The sequence below is a fragment of the Lipophrys pholis genome, assembly GCF_963383615.2.
Source record: "Lipophrys pholis genome assembly, chromosome: 3".
Classification (NCBI taxonomy): Eukaryota; Metazoa; Chordata; class Actinopteri; order Blenniiformes; family Blenniidae; genus Lipophrys; species Lipophrys pholis.
The window spans coordinates 9,428,688-9,453,773 of record NC_137627.1 but is presented as its reverse complement, the minus strand read 5'-3'; the positions used below and the strand labels follow the sequence as shown (position 1 = coordinate 9,453,773).

The following is a 25,086-nucleotide window of genomic DNA, read 5'->3' as shown; positions in this document are numbered from 1 at the left end:
TGCTACCACACCTTTCCAAGATGTCAAGTTCGATTCTCCTAAAAAACGCAAACGGAAATGTAAATTGTTTCCCCTTGTTGAGCGAAGTCAGTGCATTTGCAGCAACATTCTTATGTGTGAAGGGAAAGTCTGCTCAAATACAACCAGAGATTTACACTCCACTGATCCACTGAGTGTAAACAAGATTAGCAAACAATACCCGGCGTTCAAGTTACTCCACCTGACTGCCAATGATAGGTTTTGTGTTACATGAATAACAGGAACATGCATTGCGTTGTGGTTTAGATGCATATACTGGCTGTGCATTTGCAGATGGTCGTGTTTAATCTCTGAGGCCTGCTCAGAGATGAGGTTTAAGTAGGTGCTGCAGCTGAAGTTGACATAAGAATAGGCTCTCCGAGATGTATGAGATGAGCACTTGATGGTCATGGAAAGTAGAACTCATTATATTGTCTCTGTGTCTCTGCGATTTCCTTGTCTTTTCAATGAATGACATAATATCAAAAATGTGATGCATCTTGTATATGACAGTTCATTCATCCACCCCAGTAGGACCACAGACACCAGCGTAGTTGATAATGAATGAAACAGCCTACAGAAGGTGGTTTTCTTATTATACCCTTAACTGAAATTGGTTTCAGAAGACTTGAGAAGACTAAAACCCACACACCACTCAGCTCTTTGTCTACACGTAGAAGGCACTGATTTTTGTCGTTGTTTTTTATTCAGAAAAATGCCTCTCTTACTCTTTAATTGGAAAAGGTTCCGTATAAACAAAGCTCAAGTCAGCATTGTACAACATTGAGTTGTAGGTCAATAATAAAATGGTGAAATTGAAAGGTTTTATCTTGAAACTTCTTCATGTCAGACTGCCAGTAATTATCAATTTTAGTGCAGTTCAGTTTCAGATTGCCGTTGGCTGCAATGGTGGTGTTGTGGTGAGCATGCTCACCTCACGGTGAGAATCTTTCCAGTTCGAGTTGGGGCCTGGGCTTTCTGTTGTCTATTGATAAGATGGAAAACATGTGCTTTAGCTTAATTGGTGACTCTAAATTGCCAATCAGTGTGCGTGTGCATGTGCGTGTGCGTGTGCGTGTGATGAGCTGGGGACATGTCCAGCTTTCACTCTTCCATCACCCACACTCAGCTGGCATCGGCTCCAGCCCCTACGACCCTGATTTGGATGAAGAGCATAAAGCTGGAGATGGGATTTCAAGTTAGTGATTCCAAGCAGAATATATGAGGTGTAGTTATGTGCACTTTATTTTATTTTTCCTGGAGTAAATGTGCTGTAAAAAGAACAAGGTGAACAGGAACAAGCATTTGGCACAGCTGTCTAAGACACCCTGCTTCCCCCTGAGAGCCTTCTGCTTTTAGATATATAACTATGCCCTTTTCTAATCAGTGCTCCATCACTGAGGCAGGGCGTGTGCCACTGACACATAAAAGGAAGGTGAAAGGCAGAGGAGGGAAACAGGAGCTGGGAATCTGATCTGCCTTGTCTTTATCTGGCCCCGTAAAACAACACCACGCTCCATAGCAATTCATCTGGCGGCGGACATGCACGTGTAGGACACTGTGTGTCTCTCACACAGTGTGTGTGTGTGTGTGTGTGTGTGTGTGTGTGTGTGTGTGTGTGTGTGTCTTTATGAATCTTTCTTTCCCCATGTACTTATGCATAAGTTCATTTATAGACATGGAAGTGTGGCTATACAATTGTGCTTTTTATCGATTTTTGAGTTCATGCCCAGTGTGTGTGTGTGTGTGTGTGTGTGTGTGTGTGTGTGTGTGTGTGCAAGGCTGTTTGATTGTTTCACCACCTGTGCCCGTCATGTCCACAGATTAGTGCCTCCCACTCTGACACTCAAATCAAACACGGCTCAAGTTTCTCAGCTGTCTTTTGTGTCGAGCGTGTTAAGCGATTTTTAAAGTGGCCCTATCCGATTTCTCCTCCGGGCTCGGAGGGCAAAGTCCTACTGCCTGGATCTATCTCTTACTTTCTCCCAGATTGAGTTTTCTGTGGGTATTCTCAGCTTCAATCATCCCTTCATTTTAATAAGAGGAATTAAAAAAAGAGAAAAGGAAAAAGAGACTAATTTAGAAAGTCATTTCAATTAAAGGTTGCTTCATTGAAAGCAATAAAGGTGCCAAAGAGATGAATTTTCCTTTCTGTCGTCTGCCCTGTCAATTCCACAGATGAGTAAAAAGCTCATATCTCACTCCTCATTCGGTCTTTAACTGGCATCCTATTTGCATGGCTGAAAACGGAGGACTGGGGGGGTAGTGAGGTGTGTATGTGGCGACTAACAAAAGTGGCCTGGAGAGTGCATGGATGGAGACTTGCCAAGCAACACCCCGCCCGCGTGTACCAACCCTTTACTCCCAGTCATGGCCGGTCCCCCCCCCCCGCCCCTGCACATTGATGAGTGTACCCACTCTAAAAGCTCACAAATTCTGCTCCCTGTGACAATGGTTAGGTCAGCCTAGATAAAGCACGTCCATTAGAGGCAATCGAGCCAGGGGACAGAATGACAGAGACAGACAGGAGGGCAGAAAAGGAGGGGAAGGAGTGGGAGGGCTTTGACAAATACCGAAGGTGGCCATAACTCTACTTGTCTTCTTGGGAAATTTTTGCTGTTTTTTTTTTTTCCTTCTTCAAGTCTGATAAGTGTCTCTGAATCAAATGGGTTTTAATTAGCAGTTCCTAAGTGGTGACAGTCATTAGAAAGCTCATTAGCATATTGCCTGTGTGTTTGGATGTGTGGATGGAGAGGATGGCGCTGCTCTCTGGGGCTCAATCCATCTTTTCACCGTGGCAGTAGTTTCAATGAAGGCAGAAGGGGACACTTACAGAAAGTGAATGAAAGACTAAATTACAACATGACTGAGAAGAGAAGAAATAAAGAGATACAAATAACGCATAAAGAAGACAAATAGTCTTCTTCCATTTCTGTTGCCACCCTATCGAATCGTTCTGTTCTCTCGTCGTCTGCCACCTCTTTCACTCTCTCACTTCTTTTTCATCCTCCCTATGTTCCATCCCTTCTGTGCATTCACTGATTTGCTTGTGGTTCTGTGGTGATGGGAGTTGATAGCTGGCGGTTGGTGGCTGTTCTGCAGGGGCTTTACAGGAACCCATCTGTGACCGTGTGGTTGCGGTTCAGTCAGACGGTGCAGGCTGGCCCGCTGCGGTAGCGTTGCAGAGCAGCAGCCGGGATGAAAAGCAGGGCAAATGGTCATCTCAAGTCGTCATGGCAACAAAAACATTGGTACTCTGTTGTTCCTGTCGGGGAAGATTTGTATGATAATGAAGTGGTGTTGACTAAGGTTGGACTGTATTTTATTGTGACTAAAACTCAACACAGGTGTTTACACATGACGGCAGTGAAGATCAAGCACAAAAGGGGAAAAAAAACCGTTCCCAAATATTTGCAATAACTCCACCAATACAGCAGGAGAGGTATAGTGACTTTAAATTTAAAAAAAAAAAAGGACCATCTAAAAAAAAAAGCTAAACTGTGGTTATAAACTACAATTCACTTATTTGTTGTAGATTTTATGTTTCGGTTTGTGATGAAACTGTTCTCATAAAATAGAAAAAGACAGAGGTTGTGTGGCCACTGTTTATAACACATGTACAAGGATTTCTCTGACCCTTTGGTTTATATGCCTTCATTAATTGAGCTGTGAGGTCAGTGACCTCACCTTTACAAAAGCTTTGACCTCACTGTGAGACTGACGAAAGCATCAGCGCACGTCAATATTTGAAAGGGACACCTTACAGTTTGGACATAAATAACACACAAAGACAGAGTGGACCAACCCTCATTCAAATGTAAGTGTTTGCATATGCGTCATATAATTCTCTCAATACAATAATCCCAAATCCACCCACAATTTTTAATGATTAGCTTCATACTATTTATTATGTCTGAATCACATTGTGGAAAAAGGAATGTATTTATTGTGATTTCAGTTGTTTTAAGACGGCGCGATATCAGTCAAACATGCAATATGCTGTAATGTTGTTAACTATTACCATCACAATATGACACACAACCAACCAGTTTCTTTGAGTTCTTTGAGCATTGAATTCCCGCATTCATTTTTATTTCTTTGTTATTCTAGATATTTTAAATCCCACGAGCAGCATTTCAGAAGTGGACCTGTTACTGACGTTGTTATTTTTAAACGATCTTTCCTTGATATTTGTGTTTTTGTGCCTCTGACTTCTGGCCTGTTGGCAACAGGTAAGATGTAACGTTGAAATACTGAAGTGAATATTACTCCATTATCAGCGCAATTAAGGTTAGTTGGGTTTTAGTCTAGTTGACAGAATATGTGCAGATGCAGAGCATGAATACATTATATATAGAAACGTATAGTTCATTGTGGCTTAGTAAGTCGATCGCAATATTCTTTATTTCTTGAAAATGTTGATATTGCAATAATGATATATTTGCAATATATCGCACAGCCCTTGTACCTATATTTGCAGATCAATAGCTCATAATGGTGAATGGTGAGGAGGATTAAGAAAAGACTGTACAATAGTAAGGAAGACAGGGAAATTCCCCATTTGTAGCTCCTATGGTCGACACCGCTTCCCCTTTGATTTTTAAAGTTACTTCCAGTCTCTACTTTGGTTACCTCAAGAGCTTGTTTCCCCTCTTCTGCTGGACCCCTGTCGCCATGTTCCTTCTCCTCTTTGTGCTGTCTGTCTTTCCTTTTCTTTTTGACCCCCCCCCCCTTCATACTGACATCATTCTCTCCCTCTGTAATGTCCTAAAGTTGGCTCAGCCCATTTCAGACTGCTGCCGATACAGACTGATTAACTATAAATCTTTTCTCCAGTGGCCAGTTACCTCATAGGGGTCAGACAGACAGAAAGACAGACTTTAAGAGGAGGCTGAGTGAGGGAGTGCATTTGTGTAGGGCTGCGAGCAGATAAGACAGAGGTAGAGCTGCCTGCCGAGCCAGGCCTTATTAATACAGCGATGAGTGATAACGCTCACTTTCAATTCATCTTGAGTTTAAATATTAAACCATAATCCAAAGCAGGGGCAACATCCTGAGCTTTGCCAGGGATCTGCTCTCAAGCTTGTTTGAAAGGGAAACACTTGATGAAATGGTCATGGTGTTTTTCCTAATCCCACAGGAATGTGTGTGTGTGTGTGTGCGTGCGTGCGTGCGTGCGTGCGTGCGTGCGTGCGTGCGTGCGTGCGTGCGTGCGTGCGTGCGTGCGTAGGTTTTTCTTTTGTCACCTGGTCAAAGACAATTGCACCTGTCAACACCATTAATGTAAGCGTACTGTGTTTGTACACACCCAAATTAAAGCACCATCATCATCATCATCATCATCAGTTGCAAAATGAGTCAGATATGTCGTATCACAATGGTTACTGTGATGGATTTTGAGCCGTAACAACAGTGAACTACATTAAACCTGAACTAATGTTGGCATGGATGTTGGAGATTCAAACTTGTGACCAGAAGATTGCTGGTTTGAATCCCTGAACTGTCAGGAGAAGCTGTTAAAATGACCTTAATCAAGCAAAATATGTTGCAACAAAAAACATAATCTCATTAAAAAAAAAAAAAAAAAAAACTTACCATATATTCTCATCAAGCACTAATAACTTGGCAGAAGGTTTTGGTTCAATCACTAATCAATCCAAAACAAATGATACATTAATGTGAAGTGCCGCCCTCTGACCCGTGCTCAAAATCATTACAGTACATGTTTTTAAATATCGAGTGACTGACACATCTTTGGACAGACAGAGGAAAGTGGAGCACCCGGAGGAAATCCCCCGTTGAAAGTAGGGAGAGTGTCCAACTCTGCAACAGAGAGGGCCAGAATTTAAATTATGTGTAATTGCGGATTGGCTTTTGTGGAAGATTTCCCTAAGTCGCTCTGCAAGTCTACAAGAAGGTGCAAGTATGCATCAAACACCCAATACATTTCAGCAGCTTTTAGACCATGCTGCATCTATTCCTTTTAGATTATTAGATTTGTTTTTACAGTTGACAGAAGGGAGAAGAGACAGTTTGACCTCGACACTCTGACACCGGCTTTGCTCTGGTGAGCTTAAAGAATAGCCTGAAGGTACTCCCACAAGGTTTTCACTGCATGCCAATTAGTAAGCGCAGGAATCTGAATTAATTACTAAGTTATCTGATCTCCAGTCCACCACTACTGGTGGTTAATATTTGGTGCATGTCTCTGCATGCTTCCAATGATTCAATGCATGATAACACTTATAATGATTGAACACTATAGCTGGATTAGTATTCTCTGAAAAGTAGTGCTATGTTTGTTTAATATGCAGTGAAGCGCACTGCCAGGTTACTTGCAGCAGGTTCTGATCACCTCAATAGCAGAAAACATGAAGTTTGTAGAGCATGTCCATTTCAAAAGCGTAAAGCAAATACTTAAATATGCTGTGATTCCAAGCATATGTCAGTAATTGTTGCTATTGTTTCAGTGTATGTCATATAAAATAGGACAATCACAAGCCAGGCATAACAGTTTTGTTAACGAATGATAATGATTAGGGCACACATCAGGGCGCCTTTCCTAAACAAATCCAAACAAGTTTTCTTTAGATGGTTGTTTGTTAAACCTCAAATCAAAGACATAAGCATCGCGTTGTGATTTAGAAGAATCGGAAGCAAATAGCTCTACTCTGATGTTCATATAAGCTCAGGGGGAGTAAATAACATTCTTACTTTTTTAGGGGGAAAAAAACCCAACATATTTATCATGATCTGTTTCCAATCAGCTTCTTTTCAATATACAGTTGCATCTTGTTTCTGCAAATGTTGATTAAAAGGAAACACATCAGAGTCATACAGCAACGGCCGCATCAAGCAGAAGAGGGTGCCACTCTGCACTCTTTAGCTTAAACATTAAACCATCAAAGCAACCGTGAGTCAGTTTCCTGTTCACAAACACACATTCACGCTCACACACACACACACACACACACACACACACACACACACACACACACACACACCCACAACATTGTCGGTTCTCTTGATGAATAAACTAATAAATACAGTCTATTATGATATCACTATCAATTTCCCCAGTGTCAAAAGCTGAGTGCAAATTTTCTGCAAACCCATCGATAATTGGTTCACAATAGATGCACTGTGAGGCAACTGTAGTCCTGGACCTTCACAAAACTCCAACCCTTTTATATTAATAACAGATTGAAATCTTGTGGTGAAGTGACAACGTATGAAGAAGGCCTGTCTGAGGGAAGGCCGTCTTGCACGAGAGTTGTGGGTTGGAGGCATGTCTGGGCTGTGAGCGCATGCTGTTCCACTCAGCACAGACGAGCCCCTCTTCACCCAGTGTGTCTCCATGTCTGTTTCTTTTTCAAATTGCATTAATATTAACACATGATAATGAAGGTCCAGACACAGACAGAGAGGCCTTTTCTCTCGCTCACTCACACTCAGTCTTTCCCCCTGTATGTCTCTGTCTCTCTCTTCCTGTGACAATCTAAACCAGATGCTACGGGTCAGGGAGTTAGGGAAAAGGGCGATGGTGGTAGCGGTGTGTGTGTGTGTACGTGTGTGTCAGCGTGTCAATGTCCAGATATGTGTGTCTGTGCATGCATGATTTGGAGGGGATCAAAAGTCAGGACAGGAGAGGGGTAAAGGGAAGGAGTAAGAGGAGAGGACGTGCCAAGCCAGGAGTCAATCGTCAGGGGTTGGGGCTGTGAGGGGGCATGGGTCATTAATTTGCTGTCCTTTGTTTTGTCGGTTTATTTTCATGAGGCCCTGGTCGGGACGAAAGTAAAAGCAGTCAGCCTGAAAATTGTCTGCCTGCTCTGCAGCATGTTCTCCCCTCGGGGCTGACCAAGCCACCCCTGGGATGAGCGGGGTGCTGAGAAAGTAAGGAGGTGGAGTAGGAGAGGGGGGATAGGAGGGGGTAAGGGTGAGGAGGTTGACCCCACTTCCCTCTTGTATCAGCCACTTCGGCCAAGATTGATCACAGATTACAGATAGTAATTCTGCCCACTCCAGTGAGTCCTCTGTCACTTACTCTGCTGTGTGTGTGTCTGCTTCACCTCCAGAGAGGCATTCAACCAGAGATAAGACCCTGCTCCACCAATTATTACAAGGAAATGAGAACTAGTCGTAAAGTGCTAATCAATGCAAACTCATGAAAACTTACTTAAATGTTTATTCTGCTTTGTTTTTCAAAAGAAACCAAACTTGTTTTCATCTTCGCTCTGTGACATGACTTGATGTCACTGATAGCATCACTAGTTTTTGCCATCTACATAAGAATGTATGATTGGCTAACTAGTATATTTATAATTTAGAGCAATCCCCTGAAGTTATTTTAGTTCAGGGGCCACATCCAGCCCTGATCTTGATCTTGAGTGGGCCAGACAACTCAAATGTTTCTCTTTGTTTCAGCCAAAGATGTACCAGTACATTATGAAATAAATCTGTCTTCCATTAAAAAACACACTTGAATCTGAAAAGTGTAAAAGATTTTATGAAAATGAATACAATCTCAATGGGATGATATTCCAAACAGTAATAATACTGTCACTTGAATTTTTCTTGGAATTTTGTTGTATCAAAAAATACAACAGATTATTTATTTTAAACTTCAGTTCTGGCTCTGTGTCTGCTGCATAATCTAAAATAATACCCAGCGAGAAATCCTTTTGCTTTCCAGGGAACATTATTTCTGCAGCTTACAACATACATGGTATACAAAATTACCCTCAACCTGACTTTTGTTGCGAGCTTTACTACTACATTGCTGATCTCCCAGCTTGGGTTTCAGTATTGTGTTGAATCAGCTGCTCTTGTAATCTAGTATGAATATATTAAGAATATCACTTATTTTTTATTAATAATTGAGGTTTTTACTTGTGATTTTTGTGTAGACTTTATGTTTGCAGGAGTATTCAAATGAGGGTACATTTTAGCCTGTTTATAAGAGGGTAATCTGCTGGAATTGGTATCACTTTTATGTTTGTTTGTTTGCATTCACCACAGTGACTGGGTGGAGCACTGACGTTACACAAGCACAAAAAAAATTGGGATACCACGGAGTTGGATGGAAGAAGTTATCAAACATTTCAGAGCATTACACCAAGTGTATCTGCATCTGGCTAAAAACGAAAAGAAAAAAAAGTCTAAAAGTTGAAGGTAGTACACAGAAAGTAAAGTCCACAATGAAAAGTCGTGGCAAGCCAGCTGAGGAAACACCTCCCACCACAGTAACAGCCGCATCTCTGTTAAAAGCTCAGCCAATTTCCTAAACCGACGCAATAAAAACACACGCAATCATAAACAACGCAAGCATGTTCAGATCTAGTAAATCACGTTGTTGTGTAGCATAAATTAGCATATACTTTTAGTATTTTGTGTGACCCGGGAGGCAGGCCTGATATTTCATATTCATGAATGAAGGCAAACATGGTAAATGGATAGAGTGTCCTATTTGGCACGTCCTGGTGCATCCCATTAGTAGATCAGTTTCCACATGTGTGCACGCAAAATCACATTTGTGACATTTGCACCCATTCTGCGCAGCCTGGACTCAAACCGGGACTGTTCTTACTATTAGGCAGCAGCACTAACCACTAGCAGCCCAATTGTAAACTGAAACATGAATAATAACTGCCCTAAATGTCAGCATTTGTCTCACTGCTAACGATGAGATAGGCTAGAGGTTAGATCAGCTTCCTGGTACCTCACCAGCAGTGATACCTACAAACCACTTATTAGTGTATATAAAGGATCATTAAAACTAACAACGTAATCACTATATTTGTGAAAAACATATGTGGGAGGGACTACACACACACACACACACACACACACACACACACACACACACACACACACACACACACACACACACACACACACACACACACACACACACACACACACACACACACAAAGGGATCCGAGAAGCCGAGAAAGAAAGGAGGAACGGTTGGTGTTGCTGGGCTTCCCTGATTAAAACCAAATCACAGTTTGTGGAAATTCCACTGAACTTTCATCATTTACATTAGCTAAGCTGAACCAAGTGTGTATATATTGTATGTGTTAAACATCACAGCTATATGTGTGCGTTCTTTTATGTGTGTGTATGACTGTGTAGCCCACTGCACGCTGAACCAATAAAACTGAAAATCTGCAGAGTAAAACACTTTTCTTCTCTTGTTACACCCCCCCACACACCCCCACCCCCATGTTTTTTTGCGGCGTGCTGGAATTCCCACTTCTGCACCTCGAGGTCCATCTCGACTTCCCACAATGCATCTCATCACAGGGGCAAAGGGCAAAGTTTCACACAATAATGGTAGAGAAGCGGGAAAAAAGAAGGCAAACGTTAAAGAGAAATCAGAGGAGGTGAGACAGAAGGACGAAGGATGAGAAGAAGGCGAGATGGTGTTTTTAAGGTGTTGGCAGAGCAGGACTGAAGGTCACAGGGCAAACACATTGAACTGTGCAGGTGATAAGGAAGGAGGAGGGAGAAATGTGTGGGTAGCTCTTTGAAACTCAGGAAGGATCTGACTCCCAGATGTCACCTTTCCAACCACCAAGTCAACACACACTCCAAAATCACTCACAATACCCAACACCTCACTGACCCCGAAGGTGAGTCAATGCCTACAGAACCATCTGTGTGCAAAATAGCGGCGAAAGCACATGCATGTACTGTATGTGTGTGGCAGGAGTGCGCTTGAATTGCCTCGGGGTTTTAGTCCATGTTTAATGCGGCCTCATGTCTACAGAAGCGCAGTGTCTGTGTGTGTTACAGCAGGAGTTTAGCTGTATTGTGGATGTCGGATATTAAGAGAAAAGGGGGGAGCGGGGAGGGGGGTGTGTGCAGAGGGGCATATTTCACAGAGGCACCCCTGCTGAGTGCTGTGTACCCACATTGTTATGAGTGCACAGATCTTTAGGCCTGTAAAAATACCAGGGCTCCACTCAGCAGCAGCGTACAAAGGAGAGCCCTCGCGCTTTGTTACTCTACCTCAAAAAAACGCCAAATGACATCAACCTCCCTTCCTTCTCTCTCCCGCACTCTCTCTTTAATTTACCCCCTCCCCGCACTCCTCCTTCACTCTCTCACTCTCTCTGTGTCTCTTTTAAGGAGTGTGTGTAATGGTGTTGTAATTTCTCTGTCTGTCTCTGCTCCAGGAGGCCCAATGCGGCCAGATGACTGTGCACCGACTAAAGTTTCACAACATGTAATTAGGACCTAAGTAGCAGGGTCAGTGCTGCCTGGCCCTGCGGCCGGCCCTCTCGCCCCTCCTGCCCTGCTTCAGCTATATCTCTTGCAATCTTTCCTTTTCATTCACTTTTTAATTACGTCTCCTTTCCCTCCTTCCTTTGCATCTCTCTCCCAGCTTCTTCTGTTTCTGTCACATCTTTCCCTCCATCTTTCTCCCTTTTTTTCCCTCTCCCTTCCTCTTCTGCCCTTTTTAAATGAGGCACCCCACTCCAGCTGTTTCACATATCCACACCATCTCATTTAGATAAAGCCTGCCATCTTCCAAAAAAGAATGGAAATGATGTGACAGCCTCTTTATAGAAACTTTTAATTTAATTGTAGTTTCTTCTCTTATAAATGGTTAATTGAAATGCCGGAGGGTAGCCTGGCTCTAAAGTCAATAAAAAGTCCTCAGAATAGAAGTTTATAGGGGTTGTCTATGTACATAATTAAACCCTTCAGGCACGTTGGAGGAGAAAAAAAAAAAATCTGTAAAATAAATGGTTATGCAAGACCGGCCTGCTGAGAGAGGGGATCCAGAGAGACGGAGGGAGACAGATAAAGAGGGAACGAGAGACAGAGGCTATTAGGACAGTGCTGCACACAAATCAGTGGTCCTACCGACACCTCAGGGATGCCTTCACGGTGGCTGACAAGAGCAATACTCCACAGCGCTCTGCCTCCCCGAAAAAACAACATGCAAGGAAAGAGAAAGCACCCTTTTTTCGGAGCAAGAGGTGAAAAAGACAGCTTGAAGAGAGTTTTTTTTTTTTTCCTGAGAGATTACACTTTCTATTGAAAGCAGCTTTTTGGAGCTTTTATTAAAGTACCCTTTACCATAAAAAGCCTTTCAGCTGCCCGATGCAGTCTGGCTTGTTCGTCAACATATGCCTATTTCTGTATCTCCAAAGTTAATTGGTTGAATCAGGGTGTGCTGTACAGGCAGTGGGGTCTGGTTTAGAGTTTCATACACATGCAAAAAAAAAAGAATGAAAGCATCTTATATTTTAATGGTTACAGCATTCTTCAGAGAACAAGAGAGTCCCCGAAGACACTGCTCTGGTCTGTTGGGTAAAACAGGGAGGTCCATACGATCACAACTTTGTTTGCATGCGCTCACGAGCCTGTATTTCACCGCACGTGGGGTTTTACGACTTTTTTGTGTGTGTCACTTTTAATGACATGCATATATCCACCACATGTATTTTACAGCAGCACATCTCTTTTTTTATGCCACTGTTGAACACCCGACTGTATGCGAGCACACACGTGTAGTTTTAGGTGTCCATGTGTGTATACAGGCAGTTAGAGTTTACTTTACACATCTGTATGCGCTCCCTCTACACATCTGTGAGTGTGTGTGTGTGTGTGTGTGTGTGTGTGTGTGTGTGTGTGTGTGTGTGTGTGTGTGTGTGTGTGTGTGTGTGTGTGTGTGTGTGTGTGTGTGTGTGTGTGTGTGTGTGTGTGTGTGTGTGTGTGTGTGTGTGTCTGTCTTGCACTGGCCAGAAAGGTGGCCCGGCTGCTCCTGACTGATGATAAATGACAGCGCCAGAAGCAGATAACCCTCCAGGAGTTTTCACTCTGGAGAACAGCGGTGGAGAACATTCTGGAACTCCCCGCTGACCTGACACACACTGCTCCCTCTGTCCTGTTTGTTTTCTCTGCCTGCTTCTCTCTCTCTCTCCTTTTCCTTCACTCTTTTTAACATCCCCGCAATTGCTCCCTCTCCCCCTCACCCCATCCCTCCGTCTCTCTCTGTGCTCTGGTCACTGATAGAGGCAGGGCCCAGAGCGACCTGCTCATGGTGGGCAGTACACCATTCTTGGCGCCAGCCAGTCGCAGGAGCCCCCCTCGCTTGAGATTTGGGAGGGGGGTGATTCTGCTGCTTCTCTTTTGCAAGTGTCTTGTAGAGGGGAACAACCTAAAAGTGGCATTGATCTGTTATCAGGTAGCAAGTTTCTGGATCGTGCCAGAGCTCCTGTTGGACAGCCTCTCTGTGAGGACTTTGATCACAGAACAGATGTGCCATTTTGGACATGTGTGTGGCTGTAGTGGATCTTTTTTTGTTTGTTTTTGGAAGACGTGGGACAACTGGTGGAGTCTTGCACAGTAGCCCTCAGCAGGGAGAGCAGTAACAGTCACATGACTTCTTAAGTCAGATGCTTAAATGTTGGGGAGTGAGGAGGAGACGTGTGGAGGGCAACAGGTCGGGTTGTAAAAAAGGGGTTGGGAGAGGGAGATGGTTTTGAGAGGAGGAGGAAGAAGAAGAGGAGGGGAGGTGGGCTGCTTTTACAGCCGGGCAGCAGCAGCAGGCTCTGTTTAATATGAAGTAAAGAACAGATCCAACTGCGTCATTAACTCTCAATTACAGCCATGAGGCTGGCAAGCCAGGCTGAGCTGAACTGTGTGTGTGTGTGTGTGTGTGTGTGTGTGTGTGTGTGTGTGTGTGTGTGTGTGTGTGTGTGTGTGTGTGTGTGTGTGTGTGTGTGTGTGTGTGTGTGTGTGTGTGTGTGTGTGTGTGTGTGTTGGAAGCACACAATTGCACTGTGATAGAGAACATACTGCCTTGCAGGGTGTAAAATTGAGAGATCAGGCACACAGGCATACTAAGCGTATTAAATTGTGCTTTACGGTGTTTGTTCACTGTAAATATGTGACATGTTTGTAGGTTGAAGTGGACAAGTTCACCTAAACTGTGTTCAGAAATATGATGCCATCATTTTGACTGACTTAATGGTATGTCTGGTTGTTTTTGGTTGAGTAAAGTTTAGTTTTGTTTTGCTTCAATTATCATGCGAGATAAAAGCTCTATAAAACACCAGAATCTTCACTGATACTTTCCATATTTCTTATTACTTACAGCCCTACTCACACTGAAATTAGGGAGGGGAAAAAAAAACATAAATCTCACTAGTTCATATACAAATTCTATTCAGAGTTTGTGGTCTTAAGCCCTGCAAGGCAACTGGCAGGAGGCATAGTAAGTACTGAGTGTATGAGGAGACAATTGTAAAATCTATAACTCTAAGACAGCCTGAATAAAGTGGAAATGGATTTCCCACATGCAATAAAGACAAATGCACGAGGGGCAAAGACAGCTGTAACCTGTTAGAATCATTTTGCTTAATTAAATGTTTCTACTAAAACAAAAGGAAGATTATGTTTCTTGGGAACGATGTCATTTAAAAAGCTATAGCGGAAATACTCACGCGTGCATGTGGGTGTGTGTTCATGCACACACGCTTGCCTACCTTTTGTGTGGATGAGCAAATGTTATAAAAGTAGATGATCCACATGGGTCTTATGGCACACTTGAGACTGATACGTGTATGTTTGGTTATATGTGGAGACTTTTCCACTTTGCAATAAACTCAATGACCACATGCATGTCCAGATTTACAGGCATAACAAGCCGCCAGTGAGAGTTATTTTCTCTTTTATCAGAGGAGCTCTGAAAGCTCTCACTTCTGCCTTTGATGGCATGATTCCACAATTCCTGTTGTTGCTGTTGTTGTTTTGCTGGCATATACTGACAGACGCATGGATAGACGGACTGCCTGTCAGTCAGACAACCAGATCCACAAATATCCTGAATGGCAAGAAACTGGAAACGCATTTGCAGTAAACAAACACACTGGCAGACCAAATTTGTCATGGTTTCAGAATGGTTGCTTGGGATGGGTATTTTTGGATTATCTTTGCATGTACCGTAAACCATCTAATTCAGTAAAGGCTGTATGTATACACTACAAAGTGGATTTTTAAAGTCCTTCCCGAGCTGTCTGGTCTCTGGGATTCCACAATGACAGTCTTGTTTTATAGGTTTTCTTTGAGGACATTCAGTTTTGCACTGGCTCACTAACAGTGTTTTTGGGTTACTTGGAGTTCTTCTTGGCACCCAAAAAGAGAGGTTGGACCTGACTCACATTATGCTCTCCTCCAGCGTGCCAGCAAGGGTTACAACGGCAGGCAGTTTTTGGCTTGGCAGAGCTCAGCTTGGTTTGGCGCCGCTCAGGTTGCCATTTCCATCAATACAGAATTTTAATGAATGGCAGCTACATTCACAGTGCTCATCAGCGGCTACAGTAATGATAATCTTTAAGGAGATTACAAAAATTATCAGGAAGGCCACTAATTGTCATGGGTTGATTCGGAGGTTAAGAATAAAACAACAAAGATGATCCTAGGCATGAATTGGAGTCAACCTAGAGAAAAAGGCAGGAGAAGTTAAAGGAGCATCTCTCAAACTCTGTGAACTCACGTAGCTGCAGCTGCTGTGACCATTATCATGTAGTGACAACGGACGCTTTCTCAGTACAATGACTAAAGTATTCATTGTCTCATGTTTTTTCATTTTCACACTGTCCTTCAGAGCTTCCCAAAATTCCCTCCATTGTAGCACTCCCCTGTCCCATCCTCTCATCCTCACACTGTGTTTGTGTGAAGAAGCTTATTCCCCTGCTGAGCCAGGGTGCAGGGATGCCAGGCTGAAAGGCCCCAGGGAAGAACGCTTTTTGAACCCCTCTTGTCCCCCTGGTTTGATGCAGTGCATCTCTCTGTTGTCGGGCTCTTTGTCAGGCACTCCAGGAGGTCCATTACTTCAGACCCTTCCAACGACAATGTTCGAGCCTCCCACCCTTGTTAAAATCCCCTCATCCTCTGAATGCAAGTATCCTCTACTGTCTTGCTTCTGGGAGAGCAAGAGAGGAACTGAGTTTCCCAAAGTGTTCTCTGTCTGTGATTTAAGATATCTGGCACGCACCCATGTATTCACCCTTATCACAGCAGGCACCATGAGATGGAAGAGGTGGTTATCGCAATCGGTTCTTCAAAAGTATACATTCCAGTCAGTTACGTTGAGTAGGTAAACAGGTTTCCCGTAGACTGAAGATAGATGAATCACAAACATCTCCCTTTATTCTGTCACATTTGTTGTTACGAGCATAAATTTCACATCTTTTCTTGACTTTGGTTTCACAAAACTGCAATAACATGTACATAAGCAAGAGTGAACAGACCATCACATTTAGACATCACTTTATATTTCAGCTCCCTACATTTACAGAGAACGAGAACTTCAAGAGGAGATGGAACGTTTATCTGATGACTACTGAGATGACCTTTGAAAGTAAATCACAGATCAGAATATCTGGCAACTCTGTCCAGGTTGTAATTTATATTGACAAAACCTTGAAGATTTGTGAAAAGTTTGTCTCCCTTTATTTTTATTTTTTTTAGATAATCCAGTAGCTTTTTACTGTTTAACTTCCCAATTCCTCATTTGTCATCACGTTTTACTCTGTCTATACAAAATTAAAAACACCATAAAGAGAGTCAGTGTTGCAGAAACATAACATTTCAGATGTACTTGAGAACGAGTGGAGAACAACATTTTTTGGCAGAAAATTAAGTACTGTGCATGGTTGGTGGCCTTTTTTTTTTTTCCCCCCCCTCGGCAGGTCGTCATTACTTTTGCACAGTGGTTAAAAGATATTGCGCTGAAACATGAAATTATGTTAAACTGTATTTCTATTTCCGAAATGTACTGTTTGCATTTAATATGACTTATTACACAGTATCAAAACAGAAGAAAAAAAAACAGGGAAAAATGTTTACACTTTACTGACCTCTAAATTTTGGTCATGTACGTTACTTTTTTCATGCCATTCCGCAGGAGTTGTGGGTCTTCCCCTGTGTGACCACTGACAGGCCTTTACGGTAAAGGACTGGAGGAGCTGAAAGGCCATGTGTTTGTGAGAACACCCTGACTCCCTCGCTCTCCTTGTGTGAATACATTAATTCATTTACCACTTCGAGGTCGCCAAACCCAAATATTTGCCTCGGCACATATTTAATATTTATGATGACGAAAGCAAATATTGCCCGTTGGATAGAGTGACACGGAGAGGTCAAGCTCTGGGCTTGGCCGGAGGAGACAGGAGGGAAAGTTAGTGTGTGTGTGTGTGTGTGTGTGTGTGTGTGTGTGTGTGTGTGTGTGTGTGTGTGTGTGTGTGTGTGTGTGTGTGTGTGTGTGTGTGTGTGTGTGTGTGTGTGTGTGTGTGTGTGTGTGTGTGTGTGTGTGTGTGTGTGTGTGTGTGCTCTCTTGAGAGCACAGGTCCACATCAGAGGAGGGCTGCACACTGCCGTGTTTGCTCTTAAACACACATGCAAATATGACACGGTTCAACAAACAGTTTACATGAATTTGTGTATTATGGATTCATGGACTTAAATTTCAACTTGCTTTTTAAGAAGGACAGCTGTGTTGATCTGTGCATGTGTGCGTGCGTGTGTGTTTGTGTGTGTGTGTGTGTGTTTATGTGTATGTGTGTGTTGCTGATTGCCTGTGCCCAGGTTTATGTGCGTCCAGACAGACTATACAGCTGTGTGAGTGTGGGTCTTTGCCAGTGTGTAAGTGCCATGTGAGTGTGTGTGTTTCAATGAGGTGATCCATTAGGGGAGACAGTTTTACGAGTTGGTCTCAGATCTGGATCACCTCAGATGAGATCCTGTTTCCTTTGGACTGATCTCCCTCACCGCTGATTCCGGCTCAAGAGCTGCATGACTAAATGGTGCATACCTAATCTCTTTTGAACTGCAGTCCAATAGAAGGAGTCTTAAATTGTAATATCAAGTTTGCTGACAAGCTCTACTTTCAGATTAAGTTGCATGTAGCTTTTGTAAATTTATAGCCCATTCCTTTGGAGAGGATCTGTGAGTTGAACCAGATAGTAGGAAATTAAGGCTTCAGGTGTCTCTATCTGTTGCACAAGAGCGTTTCGAGTTCTCAACTGAGCACACACTGGCGTTCATATGTGTAAAACTATGTGACGTCCAATCGGTGTTATTGGCACATGCACCAAATTTGACATCTCCTTCCCACCCACCACTCGGGAAACCTCAAGATGACCTCCCAGACTACGAGGGCTTGAGGAAGCAAACCCAGGAGATCTCTTATACACAGAGATCACCTCTTCACCCCTTTACCCCTATCTCCCCTCATTTCTGACTTTTATCCTTTTATCTTTTTCATATGAGTTATCTCTCCTTTTGCCCTTCCTCCTTTCACCTCTGATAAGTTATTGTGCAAGTTTGTGGAATGTACACAGGCCAAGGATCTCAATGAAGTGTCATTGTTCTGTCTTTTCAAAAGGCTCTCTGCTCTCTTTCTTCTTTGGATTTGAGCGAGGGGAAGAAAAGACCTTGGTGGCAGAGAGATAAGAGTCTTTCTTTGGAAAAAAAGACACAAAAAAATGACGAAAGAAAGGAAGAAAATCCTGAGACAATATTTGACAGTGATTCACCTATAGTTCACACCACCAACTAAAGATATGGACTTAGTGACCTAGTCATGGGGAAAGCAGGTGTGAGCATTCAGCAAAATTATGTGTGTTTCAGCATGCACGCAAGAAAAAAAAATAAAAAGAGCTCATGCTTTTTTTTTCTTTCATTTATTCAGTCTGTTAGGGGTAATTCCAAGCCTTACCTCACTTGCGTGCAATTTCATTGCAAATGTAAAAGACTCACATGACAACATGAGAGGAATAAACAGAAACAACATGCACTTTACACACACCACTGACAGCAAGTTATTCACAGGCAGGAAGAAATCTTCCCAACCGGCCAATTAAAGTCTTTCTGCAGCCACTGTGACAACCCGGGGGACCAATACCTAAGAGTAATGGAGAAAGAGCCAGCAAATGACAGAGTCCTGCTGGGACTCCAAGGACTCATCGTATTAAAGCCCTTCATGTTGGTGAAGATGGATGGACAGATGAACACGTGGATGGATTGATGGATAATGTGGTGGGGTGAACCTGAAAAGAGGCAGCCGCGGAGCAAACGCGGCGATGTCTAAAAAGAAAGTGCTTCCACCCAAGCAAAGTGACAAAAACAACTGCTTTTGTGAAATCGCTGGAGCTAAGAATACTGTGCGAATTACAGAAAATATGTTTGTGAAAAACCATAAGATTGAGCGGCAAAACATCACTCAAACACACCAAGAAAAGAATATAAAAGATACGACCGATCTGAGTGCTAACCTTCAGACGCCCCTGATGTTTAGCACTCACATAGATCAACATGTGCAAATCTATTGTTGACAATTTTAGGGCAAGCAAAGCCTCTGCACCCTCCATATTTTCTCCGGCGCCCCCTAAAATTGGCCCTAGACCCCAGGACCCAAACGCTGATTTAACCAAATACGGATTTGTCAGCAACAAAGAAAATAGAAAAACAATTTTTCATGAAGTCAAACAAAACCATTTACATCATAAACAAGCAAAGGCCTTATGATTAATCCATGCAGAAAATTGCTCTATAGCCTGAAGAAACAACCTACCTCAAACAGTTCTTATATGCACATGTTGTATGCACTCTTTACAACAAGATATCATAAATTCACAGTGTTGGATTCTTCTGATGTATAGTCTTTCATCTGAAGGATTTAAAGTGTAGTGTTTCTGAAAATACATTGATAAGAATACAAAATATTGTTAGATTTGCAGAAATCAAAAGACTGATTAAAAACATCAGACTGCCAGTTGGTGAAAACAGCAGATGCACGCCATATCCCTACGTGCATTTTAAAAGACGCAAAACCCCAAGTGCTTCAAAGGACAAAGGTTGATTAAATGCATGGCTTGGGATGTGTCGAGTGGGTAATTTTGAAAGGACAAGTGGAGGTACTTTGTGTAAATTAGCAGAATAAAGTAATTGTTGTGAAGGGGATGAGGTCAATGCCACGTTCATGGTAGCAGGCCGAACTTCCACGACCTCGCGGTGGCAGCTGGCAGCGCTCCCTCTCCTCTTTTGTCAACTCCGAACATTTGATGCCATTCAAACGGAGCAAGAAAGAGAGACTGAGAGACCAAAGGCGAGTGCTGGTGTGAAGGTGCAGAGCAGCGTGATGCGATGTGAGATAGCAGCTGAGTGAGCTGTCTTGGCGTGCGTGCGTGTGTGTGTGTGTGTGTGTGTGTGTGTGTGTGTGTGTGTGTGTGTGTGTGTGTGTGTGTGTGTGTGTGTGTGTGTGTGTGTGTGTGTGTGTGTGTGTGTGTGTGTGTGTGTGTGTGTGTGTGTGTGTGTGTGTGTGTGTGTGTGTGCGTATAACTATGTGAGAGCAATAACTCAATTGATTCTAACAGAACGGGTCGGTCCATTCTAACTAACTCTCTGCATTATTAATGCACACTCATCCCTCACCCTGCTCCTCCTCATCATCCGTTCATCCTTAAAAATTCTTTGAATGGAGCAAAGTGAGGGGGGTGGCAGCCTTGATGGAGCAATTGCATGGGAGAGTACAAGTGGAGGGAGGAAGGCGATGCTTTGCAGGCTTTGAGAGTTGCACACCTGTGGTTGTAAGGACAGTTTGTAACCTTATCTTCCACTCATTGTATGTCTCCCTTTTCTTTGGCGCTGTATATGAACAAATTGTGTATTGTGTTTAGGCAGAGGCCAGAAGGATTTTGAAGGAAGGAAGCCAGCGAGCACAGGCTCTGCACAGCAGTAGCCTGAGACGGGAGATCAGGAGTGATTCCATGTGTAAGATTCCTTCCTTCTCACGGACAGTGCTAATGAAGTGTGTGCACCCTTTGTTAGACAGTCTCCTCAGGCAGGGCCAAGCACTCTCATGGACACTCCAGACATTACGGTATTTTCACAAACAACTTAGGGTTACCGCAAGCATTTACTGCAGCCGGAATAAGGCCAAAAAGTTATTTTTTTAGGTTTTTGGATAGATATTTCACAAAGGAACAGGGAAGAAAGTTAGAGCAGGATGAACCACAGCACAGCCCATGAAATACATTTGATCTTGCGACATGGTCGGGAGTGCAGTGGCGGTTTCCTTAAACCTCAAACAAGTAGCCTCTCTTCTAAAACTATATGTTGTAGGGTTGTTTTTTTTCAAAGAAAAAAAAAAGTTTCCTTTTATGCTCTGGAGAAATGAAATAAACGTAAATTATAAACTACTGTTAATGAGATGGAGGCCTGCATTGAGATACCGGAGTCCATATCTGCTGCCGTACTGTCTTGTCTTCGCTCTGTTGAATGCTGATGAGTGGGGAAAATTAGCCGGTGTGGGAATATCAGAAGAGACAGATACCCGTGTCACCATGTCGCCTAATAGAAAGACGCCTGCTTCCAATTATAGCCAGCTGTAATGATAATATGATGTGAGCAGGAGGACAATAGTACCACTGGCTGTCTGCTGGGTCCTCGTCTAGTGCCTGATAGTGAGGGGGAGGGGGGGTGGGCTTAGAGCTGAAGGAGGTGGCAGAAAGTGGGGGAGAAATTAACTGAAGGGGTAAAGGACATTGAGAGAAAAAGTGTGTTCATGTTTTGAGGCTCGCCTTTCTGTCAGTGTCATGAGGGAAGATGTATTGACGCATTCCAAAATAAAACGGACATGTGGATATAAATGTCGCCTAAAGCACTTTTAATGTATAGTTGCTATATCTTGTCTGACAGATCACGCTCATAAATCAACCACTCCATCTGTTGCTCTGTGTTTTCTTTCTTCATATGTATGCTCTTAACTCCTTTTTTCTATTATTGCCACGGCCAAAATCTTCATTGCGCGCTCCTCGGGACTGGAAAGGCTACCAAGAAACTTCCAGGACCACAACTTGTGCTCCCTCAACCTATTTTACTCCCACTCCACACTCTATCTGTCTTGCTCACCCTGGCGTGACCCAAACATGCGGCCAGTGGATTTAATGTGTTTTTCTATGGACATACAGGGAAGGTACAGAGGCTCCAAACCAAACCTCAGCCATGCCAGGCCTATGAGGGAAACAGGGCACCCCCCCACCCGCACCCCCTCTATTTTTTTTTTTTTTTTTTTTTTAAGAAAGTCATCACAGAGTCCAAATAACAGGGCCATCCCCGCCTGGGGCCCACTGTCAGGCCCATGATCGATGGTCTGAGTCTGGGATGCCTGCCTCAACCGGCCAGTGGTGAACAAAGAGTGGCAAATATAGAGACAGAGAGAGGGTCATCCCTGCCACGGAGGGCAAGACTCTTGGCTAGCCAAGGGATGGACAGAGGATTAGAAGGAAGGAGGGAGAGACGTAGTGTAAACCCCCAGCATGTTGATCGCTAGACTCTTCTTTGATTCAAAAAACAGACATGTCATGCTGTTTTATTTCGTTTGTAAAAGGTCCAGAAATCGCCGGCGTTGAGACAGTTCTACATTTTAGTGATTGCAGCTCCCACAGCTGTGGCCACAGGAATGCAGCCTGCCCTCCTTGGCTCCTTCTTTTCCTCTCCGTCTTCCCGTCTATCGCTCATTCAAGTCATCTCTCGTTTCCTCACCTCTGTACCTTCCCCTCGCTCTCTTACTCTTTCTGTCCTGGAGCGATGACTTTGCTCCTTCTGGGAAATCTCTGATTAACGCCGATGCCTTTTTTTTTTTTTCAATCAAAAAGGGCTTCTTTCCCTCTTTTTTCTTTCTCTCTTCTTTCTAGTGCTTTAGACGCCCTGAAGTTTGGTGCTCATTAGTCAAATCTCTAAATGAGACTCTGCTTAACTCAGAAGGAGGACCCCAGACAGAGACTCTGTTGTACTTTGCAGTGATGGCACATAATACTCACCTTGAACAACTCTTTGCTTTTTGAGCGTGTGCGTGTGCATGCTAATCAAACAAAAAAAGGGACTATTTTAAATACATTAAAGTACTTTTTTTTTGTGCTCTGAGAGTCAAATTTTTCATTTAGAAAATATTTGTTTCTGTTCTATTTGTTTTGGGTTTCTTCAAATGCCTTATCGACGTTTAGAGTCTCTATTGCTTCTTTTTTAAACTGAGGACGAAGCTCAACGAGCCACAAAAACCTATTTTCATACATTAGGAGTATGGACCTTCCGCTGGTTACATGGTATTCCAGCCCATCCTGGGCTTGAACTGGAGGCTTAATTGCTTTGGGGATGCAATTGATTGCTGAGTGGAATATGCCATAAAGCTAAATGTAACAGTCTTCAGGTAATGTAGTGATCTGTATCAATCTGACTAGTTGGCTTGATCTGACCTGCAAAGCATGAATTGTTCTTTTTTCCCTTTACCTATAAGTGCATATGGTCTGTTTTTTTAGTTAACAGGCTTCAATGACTGATATCTTCCTTCAGTTATAGACTATGAAAAATTTCCTGCCCATTGTTGTTCTTCAGCAGGTTGACTTGAAGGCTGACGTTTTTTTGAATCGCTTTTACCTGAAATTTGCCAACTGAGCTTTATATGAACCCTCGAAGTATCTACGTATTTGAATTCTTTGAATAGCTTGAAAATATTTCTAACAAACCAGCCATATATCAACTTGATATAGTTTTCAGAAAAGTTAGAATGGTCTTAATAATAAGTTGAGACTGTGACCATTGTGAGAACTTAAGAACTGCGCTGCCTTCAAGGCCTGAACACAGGCAGTTATTGTTGTCTCCCTGCTGCATATAAGTCAAACTAAGCTGAGTGAATGTACTTGACCCCTCACCCACTCCCTCTTTTCTCCCACACTCCTCCACTCTACCTCTTCTTCACTTCTCTCTGGGTTTGTGGGTGGTCTCTCTTTATCCACCTGTCTGGTGGATGCTTCCATATCTCCGCTAACATGTAATTGAATGTGGATTGAACTCGTTCAAGTGCGTTTCTCTGGAATGGATTTTACCATCACTTTGGGCTGTGAGGTGACCACTCAAGACTTCTTGACACCCTTCATGTGAACATGAATACAACCCGAGAAGTGGCTTGTTTTCATGTTGAAGAAACTAGTTACTTCCTTGAATCAACTTCAATGGCCAAGGGCTTTTTAAAATCTCCATATGTGATTATAAATTAGTACAGACTCTAACGATCTAAATCTGGTAGGTGGTTTTCTGAAGAACCAGCTGTGTCAAGTTCAAATCCAAGACCTTTCAACCTATGTGGCTATAGCAGGGCCCCCAATGGCTCAAAGCCCAATGGCTAAAATGAATTGTCAACTTTTAGGAGCATTCGTCTTCAAGTATCAGCTGGATCTCCTGTGATAAAATTAATGCAACACACTCCCCCCCTTGATCTTCAGCTGAATTCATATCAACTAAACACATGACATATTTTGTGATTGGGGTGCAGGTGAAAACACACAAAATTTTAATGTTTTAAAATATTTCCATTATGCTGTAAACCTGAAAATGTCCTGTAACTCCTCAACAAGACAGTCGATTAAAAAAAAGAAAATCTCTGATCAATGTCAAGCAGGTGTGATTAGTAAACTGTTCAAAACATGTGCCATGAATACCAAAAGTCTATACTTTCTAGACTTTGTACGGGATTGGGTCCTCTGGCTTGCCAATGTGGCCTCTGGGCCAAATGTTTGACATCCCTGATGTAAAGTACATAAGAGTAAATAAATAAATCAGTGGTCAGTTTACTCTGCTGGAGACACTCTCTGAACTGGCACCATAAGGACTCCCACTTTAATTGTCCCCTGGAGAGGTGACCAGGGCAGCCAATAATGGCAGTTGTTTCACTGTGACCGTACACTGCTCTCACAATGCTTGTCACTCTGTTATTTTTACATGTAATGTGTTGCCATGGTGGGCTGCAAAACAGGTCTCCAATTTTAGCATGAAGTTTTGATTATTACTCAACACTGTTGATGTGTTTGTTTTACAAAGTTGTTCCAGTGAGTGACACACAGAGTACCTCTATTCACACCTGTCAGGGAATTTACATGTGAAGAAGAGCTATGTTTTCAGTACCTTCCTCTCGTTTCTCAGAGGCCAGACAGCTAATTAAAAGAGAGGAAATGAGTCAGATCCTGCAGAAGTGAGGATGATGCTTTGAG

At 43.0% G+C, this 25,086-nt stretch overlaps 1 protein-coding gene across 8 annotated transcripts in view; it reads left to right on the top strand.

The window, feature by feature from the left end:
• Nucleotides 1-25,086, top strand: part of mecom (MDS1 and EVI1 complex locus) — a 137,416-nt gene that overhangs the window by 72,749 nt on the left and 39,581 nt on the right. The gene's annotated exons all lie outside the window — the stretch shown is intronic.